Below are 8,941 nucleotides of genomic sequence, written 5' to 3' on the forward strand. Positions count from 1 at the left end.
TTTTGGTCTCCAGGGGTGTTTTTGACTGTTCTGTGTGGGAGGTATTGGTCTCCAGGGGTGTTTTGACTGTACTATGTGGAGGTATTTGGTCTCAGGGTGGTTTTGACTGTACTATGGGAGGTATTTAGTCTCCAGGAGTGTTTTGACTGTACTATGTGGGACGTTATGTTGGTCTCCAGGGTGTTTTGACTGTACTATGTGGGAGGTATTTGGTCTCCAGGGGGTGTTTTGACTGTACTATGTGGGAGGTATTTGGTCTCCAGGGGTGTTTTGACTTACTATGTGGGAGGTATTGGTCTCCAGGGTGTTGTTGACTTACTATGTGGGAGGTATTTGGTCTCCAGGGTGTTTGCCTATATGTGGGAGGTATTTGGTCTCCAGGTGTTTTGACTGTACTATGTGGGAGGTATTTGGTCTCCAGGGTGTTTTGACTACTATGTGGGAGGTTTTGGCCTCCAGGGTGTTTTGGACTACTATGTGGAGTATTGGGTCTCCAGGTGGTTTTTGACTGTACTATGTGGGAGGTATTGGTCTCCAGGGGTGTTTTGACTGTACTATGTGGGAGTATTTGGTCTCCAGGGGTGTTTTGACTGTACTATGTGGGAGGTATTTGGTCTCCAGGGTGTTTGGACTACTATGTGGGGAGTATTTGGGTCTCCAGGGTGTTTGACTATGATGGGAGGTATTTAGTTCTCCAGGGTGTTTTGACTGTAGTTATGTGGGATGGTATTGGTCTCCAGGGGTGTTTTGACTGTACTATGTAGGTATTTGCTCAGGGGTGTTTTGACTGATACTATGTGGGAGGTATTGGTCGTCCAGGTGTTTTGACTGTACTATGTGGGAGGTATTTAGTCTCCAGGGGTGTTTTGACTGGTAATGTGGAGGTATTTAGTATCCAGGGTGGTTACTGTATCTATGTGGGAGGTATTTGGTCTCCAGGGGTTTTGGACTACTATGTGGGAGGTAATTTGGTCTCCAGGGGTGTTTGACTGTACTATGTGGAGGTATTGGTCTCCAGGGGTGTTTGACTGTAATATGTTGGGAGGTATTTGGTCTCCAGGTGTGTTTTGATCTGTACTATGTGGGAGGTATTTAGGTCTCCAGGCGTGTTTTGACTGTACTATGTGGAGTATTTGGTCTCCAGGGTGTTTTGACTGTACATGTGGGAGGTATTGTCTCCAGGGGTGTTTTGACTGTACTATGTGGGAGGTATTTTGGTCTCCAGGGGTGTTATTTGAGTGTACTATTGTGGGAGGTAATTTGTCTCGCAGGTGTGTTTTGACTGTACTATGTGGGAGTATTTTGGTCTCCAGGGTGTTTTTGACTGTACTATGTGGGAGGTATTTGGTCTCAGGGTGTTTTTGACTGTACTATGTGGGAGTATTTGGTCTCCAGGGTGTTTTTGACTGTACTATTGGGAGGTATTTGTTCTCCAGCGTGTTTTGACTGTACGGCTTGTGGAGTATTTGGTCTCCAGGGTGTTTTGACTCTACTATGTGGGAGGTATTTGGTCTCCAGGGGTTTTGGACTGTACTATGTGGGAGGTATTTGGTCTCCAGGGTGTTTTGACTGTACTATGTGGGAGAGATATTTGGTCTCCAGGGTGTTTTGACTGTACTATGTGGGAGGTATTTGGTCTCCAGGGGTGTTTTGACTGTACTATGTGGAGGTATTGTTCTCCAGGTGTTTTGACTTACTATGTGGGAGGTTTGGGTCTCCAGGGGTGTTTTGACTGTACTATGTGGGAGGTATTGGGTCTCGCAGGGTTGTTTTTGACTGTACTTATGTGGGAGTATTTAGCGTCTCCAGGGGTGTTTTGACTGTACTATGGTGGAGGTATTTGGTCTCCAGGGTGTTTTTGACTACTATGTGGGAGTATTTGGTCTCCAGGGGTGTTTTGACTGTACTTAGTGTGGGAGGTATTTGGTCTCCAGGGTGTTTTGACTCAGTGAGCTATTTGTGGCCGTAGCGCTATTTGGATGCTCCAGGTGGTTTTTTTATCTGGCTCATTGTACTGTTGGTGGAGGTTTATTTGGTTGTCTTCCATGTTTGGCCGTGGTGTTCTTTGATGTGTGGGTGTTCTATCTGTACTGCACAGAGTGTTGATAATTTTTGTCTCCACGTTCGTGTGTGGGTGGGTTGGATATGTAACTTAGGTGTTCTCGCGGAGGGTGTTTGTGGCTTAGTTCATTCCAGGGTGTGTTTGACCTGTACTTTTTATTTGATTTGTGAGGTGGATTCCTTAGCTCATCCGGAGTGGGGTTGTTCGCATCTCTACGTTACGCTCGATGGGTTAGGGTGAGTGTGTTGGGCGTGGCGAGCTCTTCCTAGGGTTGTGGGTTTGGTTGACATACATCAAGTGTAGGGTAGGTATTTTCGAGATCTACAGTGGTATGTTTTGACTACCTATGTGGGGATGTGATGCGTCTAGTTTTGAGTGACCACGCAGTATACTAGAATCTTTTGAGTTGGAAAATCTTCTCCCATGACTGTATAGTTAGCCTTGGGGATTCAGCACCTCAATGCTTAAAATCTTCTTGCTGTTGATGGAGCCTGGATGTCAGTCCTACTATTAACTGAGACGCGGTATGATTCTTGCACCCATAAGACTTTAGAAGATATGCTTTAGGGGATAACTTATCATTCCATAATCAAAATAACTACTGGCGGGTGACGGAGAGGAGACGACGAGGAGCAGATTTATTTATCTGTTAAGGGTTGCTGTTACTGGAAAGCGGCTTTTACAGAGATGTCACCTCCACATATAATTCTTCTCAAACAACACAGGTATGGAGGGCCATGTGATATTATCAGACGTATGACGAATGTTTGGTGAATCATACGTTATATGTGTTGACCTCGTCTCAACCGCGCCACTATAGTGTATTGATATATTGCACGTTCGCGAATACATATCATTACAGTAGGTTTTGATAGTTAGAGGTTCGTGATTCTACTGAGACTTCAACCCACCGGAAGAGTGTTATAGTCTATATTGATATGGTGGACTGAAATATACTAACAACAATTGTGAGCATGGTTTTTTAGTATACGCAGGCCGGAGGTCTAGCATGGAGCTCCGATCATACTCAATCCACACAGGTAGTGTTTTCCAACCTCCTGGGATGACATGAACAACATCCCCACTTTTAGGTTAAGCCTCATCACACGCAGATAGAGCCGATGCTGTCCTCCCATACGTTCTACCACGATGGTACGTACCCAACACCTCTTTGAGAGATCAAATTATCACCTCCACATACTCCAGTCATTATAATACACCTGGTCGAGAACACACTGGAACTACCTTATTCCCACATAGTAGTCAAACAAGCCTCCCATAAGTGTCCAGGTCAACTTCCCGTGGAGACCACAGTTACCTCCCGGCATAGTCTAGTCACCACAATAGGAACGACTAAATCATCTTCGGTCACGGAACACCTACATACATAGTAACAGTCAAAACACCCCTGGAGACTAAATACCCTCCACTAATTCACGTACAGTCTATATAGACACACCTGTGGAGACCGAAATCAAACCATACCCGTCAACATTGAGTAACAGGTCTCAACAACACACTCTCGTGGAGACGAATACCCCCCATAAGTATCAAGTCACGAATAACACCACTACTGGTGACACAATCAAAATTATTGGTACCACCTTCCACCAATATTTAGTAGTAAGAGGTAACGTACCACAACACACCTGGACGTGAGCGCAGACTATACTCTCCCACAATAGTACAGTCTATAAACACCCCTGGAATAAGTAAATAGCTTCACAACCCACCTTAGGGATACCACAGTCCAAAACCCACCCACTAGTGAGTAACACTCAAGTCAAACCACTCCCCACCTGGAGACAAAATCTCTAAGTTCGGCCAAGACCCCCTTTGGAACAACCCATCTCCCATGTCAGTACACTCCTGAGCTCAGATAACAGTCATCATTACACCCTCGCGATACGACAAATCAGCTCCACACCCACTAGTTGAGAGCCTAAAACACTTACTCCACACTTAAGTAAAGTCAACACATGCTGGAAGACAATGGACGCACAAACTTTCTCTCCCCTCCTAGCAAATCACGTACAGTCAAACACTATGGAGACAATACCTCCCCTCCCACATAGTACAGTCTAAAACACCCTGGAGAATTATACTCCCCACCATTAGGTCATAGTCAAACGATCCCCCCTGCCGAGACCAACATACTTCCCACATTAGTAGGCGAGCACGTCACACAAACGCTTGGACGCACAATCATCCTCTCCACATAGGTTCACCACAGTAAAAGCCGACGCTGGCACAGCACATACCTTCCCCTTACCACGGAGTAAGTAGTCAAAACAGCCAGAGAACACAAAAAGGTCCAAAACACAACACTGGAAGAAACTCAAAATACCTTCCACATAGTAGTCCAAAACACCCTGGAGACCAATCATACTCACATACCGTATCAATCACGGTCAAACAAGCTCAACCACTATGGAAGACAACGCACTTGTGAAGGTAAGACGAGTAAATAACCTCACAAACTCAGCTGGAGACCACTACTTCCCGATCAAAACCCTCTGGAGTACCGATCAAAACCCCTTGGAGACCTCTCCACATAAGAGTACACCCTGGAGACCAATTACTCCTCATCATAGTCAGTAACACCTGGAGACAAATACCTCCACTCGTATCAACACTGGAGACCAAATACCTCCCAATAGTACAGTCAAACCCTGGAGACCAAATCCTCACATAGTAATCAAACACCCTGGGACTAAATACCTCCAAGTAGTCGAAAACACCCTGGCGACCAATACCCTCCCGACATATTCAGTCACAGCCTGGAGACAAATCCTCCCCATAGTAACAGTCCAAACACCCCTGGAGACCAAAACCTCCCACATGTAGTGCAACACCTGAACCATACTTCCCTAGGTACAGTCAAACCCTCCTGGATACTAATCTCACGATAGTACAGTCTAAACCTGGAGACTAAATACCTCACATAGTACAGTCAAACACCCTGAGACAATCCTCACATAGTACAGTCAACACCTGGAGGACCAAATACCTCCAATGTAAGTCAAAACATCCCTGGAGACCAAATCCGTCCCACATAGTACGTAAACCCGGAGACTAAATACTCCACAGTAGTTCCATACCAATACCACATAGTACAGTCAAAACAACCACTGGAGACCAAATACTCCCACTATAGTCAAACACCCTGGAGACCCAAATTGCTGCCCCAGCATAGTACAGATCAAAACAACCCTGGAGACCAAAATACCCATCCCACATCAGTCTAGTTCAAAACACCCCTGAGGACCAAATCCTCCACTAGTACAGTCCAAAACACCCCTGGAGACGGCAAATACTCCCACATAGTTACAGTCAAAACACCTTGAGACAAATACCTCCACATAGTACTGTGTCAAAACGGATCCCTGGAGCACTAAATACCCTCCCACAACTAGTACAGTTCAGAAACACCCGGACGACCAAATACCTCCCACCATACTTACGAGGTCAAAACACCCGGGTGGTTGACCAACATAACCCTCCCACATAGTACAGTCAAACCACCCCTGGAGACCAAATACCTCCACATTAAGGTCAGCTACCACAACACTACCCCTGGAGACCAATACCCTTCCCACATAATGTACGATGTCAAAAACACTCCTGGATTCTAATACCCTCCCCACATTAGTACAGTCAAAAACACCCTGGAGACTAAAATACTCCCACAATAGTACAGTCAAACACCCCTGGAGACCAAATACTCCATAGTACAGTCAAAACACCTGGAGACCAAATCCTCCACAAGCCCCTAGTACAGTCAAAAGCACCCCTGGAGACTTAAATACTCCCACATAGTACAGTCAAAACACTCTGAAGAGACTATTAATACCAGTCTTCCACATAGTAGTACAACACCCCTGGAGACGGCATAATGACCTAAACACATAGTCACAGATCCAAGACACCCTGGAGACCAATACCTCCCACATCGTACAGTCAAAACACCCTGGAGACAAATACCTCCACATAGTACGTCATGGGAGGCACCATACTACCTGGAGACCAAATACCTAAGGGTAGTTCTCCACCATACACAGCTCACAGTCAAAACACGACGGGCTGGAACGAAATAAACTCACTCAAATCCCACATATGATGTAAGTCAAAAACAGTTACCTAAGGAAACAGGCCCAAAAACCTCCCATAGCTTGAGAGACCAATACAAATATACACCACACTTGGAGATCACAAATCATAAAACCATCCCCCTAGTGAGAACTAAACAGATTACAACACACCCACATACAGTAGTCCCATAGAGCGACGACCAACTGGATGAACCCATAACTTCACACTTAGCTAGACTCAATAAGTAACAAGACCCTTGGACGAACCAAATACCTCAATAACTCCCCACACCTTGGTAAGGTAACGTAAACTAAAACATCCCACCTCGGAGAACCATAATAGATCCACAGTTCCCCACAATATACATAGTCACACTGGTCGAAAGGATACCAAAATACCTCCCACATAGTACCCTCGTCAAGAGACACCCCTAGGAGAAAATACCCACCTATACCTCCCACAATGATACAGTCAAACATCCCCCACTGCGAATAGAGTACCAAATCAATAACAACCACATCACATAGGTACAGTCAAAACAGCCCTGGAGACCAAATACCCTTTTCCCATAGTACAGCTCAATCACATCCCTGGAGACTAAAAATACCTACCTCCCACAATAGTAACACGTCAAACCACTCCTGTGAACAAATACCGTTCCCACATCACGTAAGTCAAAACCGCCTGGAGACCAAATACCCCTCCCACACAGAACAAGTCCAAACACCCTGGGAGACCAAATACCTCCCACATAGTACAGTCAAAACACCCTGGAGACCAAATACCTCCCACATAGTAACGTCAAAACACCAACTGGAGAACCAAATACCTCCCACATAGTTTTCAGATAAACACCACTGGAGACCCAATACCGTCCCACATAGAAAGTCAAGAACACCCTGGAGACCAATCCCCCACATAGAACAGTCAACCCACGCCCTGGAGACAAATACCTCCCACATAGTACAGTCAAAACACGCGCTGGAGACCAAATACCCTCACATAGAAGTCAAAACACCCCTGAGACGCAAATACGTCCTCAATAGTACAGTCACCACACTCTGGAGACCAAATACTCCACAGTAGTCAGTCAAACCACCCCTGGAGACCAAAATACCCTCCCACATAGTACATGTTTTCAAAACACCCCTGGAGACTAAATCTCCACAATAGTAACAGTCAAAACACCCCTGGAGACCAAATACTCCAACATAGTAATCCAAAAACACCCTGGAGACTAATACCTTAAAGCACTTATTGACTGAGCCAGTGCTGAATGTGGTTGTACTCCTCTAATGCATCCGGAAGAATCCCAGAACATATTCCAGTCTGTGATAGAAAAACAGCCTGTAAGTTTAGCATTGCTTCATCTGACCACTTCCATATTGAGCGAGGTCACTGGTACTTCTGCTTAGTTTGTCAAGGATCAGGAGTATAGAATTAATAGTCAGATTTGCCAAATGGAGGGCGAGTTTTTTCCCCTCTTGTTGCACATTTACATCTGATAGAAATGAGGTAGAACTGATTTAAGTTTTCCTCCATTAAAGTCCCCGTCCACTAGGAGCGGCCACTCTGGATGAGCGTGGTTCCTGTTTGCTTATGTTGCGTATACAGCTCGTTAGTGCGGTCTTAGTGCCAGCATGATTTGTGGTGGTAAATAGACAGTTATGAAAAATAGAGATGAACTCTTTTGGTAAATAGTTGGTCTACAGCTTATCATGAGATACTCTACTCAGGTAAGCAAAACCTTGAGATTCCTTATTATTAGATTTCGTGCACTAGCTGTTGTTTACAATAGACACAGACCACCACCACTGTGTCTTACGGAGGCGGCCTGTTCTATCCTGCCGATGCAGCGTAAAACCCTGTCACTCTGTCCTCCCCTGACTCTCTCCCCATCTCCCTTCACTCTGTCCTCCGCCCTGATCTCCCCTTCACCTGTCTCCCTACCTCTCCCACTCCGTCTCCCCCTGACCCCTCCCCACTCCTTCACTCTGTCCTCCCCCCTGACCCTCTCCCCACTCCTTCATCTGTCTCCCCCTGACCCTCTCCCCATCTTCACTCTTGTCTCCGCCCTGACCTTCCTCTGCCCACCCCTTCAATATGTCTCCCCCCTGACCCTCTCCCACCCTTAACTCTGTCCCCGCCTGACCCTCTCCCACCCCTTCACTTCTGTCTCCCCCTGACCCTTCTCCCACTCCTTCACTCTGTCTCCCCCCTGACGCCCTCTCTCCACCCCTTCACTCTGTCTCCCCCCTGACCTCTGTCCCACCCTCTCACCCTCATGACCTACCCCTAACCCTCACCCTGTCTCAACCACTCCCATCCCCCCGGCTTCACGGTCTATGAGGCCTGAAGGCGGTAACACAGACCCTAACCCTCACTCTCCCATACCCCCTCCCAGGCTTCACGGTTCTATGAGGCCCTGAAGTGCCGGTAACACCACGACCCCTGACCCTCACTCTCCCATCCCTCCCCAGGCTTCACGTTTCCCTATGAGGCCCTGAAGGGCGGTAACACCACGACCCTAACCCTCACTCTCCCTTCCCCCCTCCCCAGGCTGCACGGTTCCTATGAGGCCCCTGAAGGGCGGTAACACATAGACCCTAACCCTCACTCTCCTCCTTCCCCTCCCAGGTGCACGGTTCCTATGAGGCCCTGAAGGGCGGTAACACCAGACCCTAACCCTCATCCCCCTCCCAGGCTTCACGGTTCTAGAGGCCCTGAAGGCGGTAACACCAATGACCCTAACCCTCACTCCCCTCCCCCCTCCCCAGGCTGCACGGG

This window comes from Salvelinus sp. IW2-2015, unplaced genomic scaffold (assembly GCF_002910315.2).
Source record: "Salvelinus sp. IW2-2015 unplaced genomic scaffold, ASM291031v2 Un_scaffold2926, whole genome shotgun sequence".
Lineage (NCBI taxonomy): Eukaryota > Metazoa > Chordata > Actinopteri > Salmoniformes > Salmonidae > Salvelinus > Salvelinus sp. IW2-2015.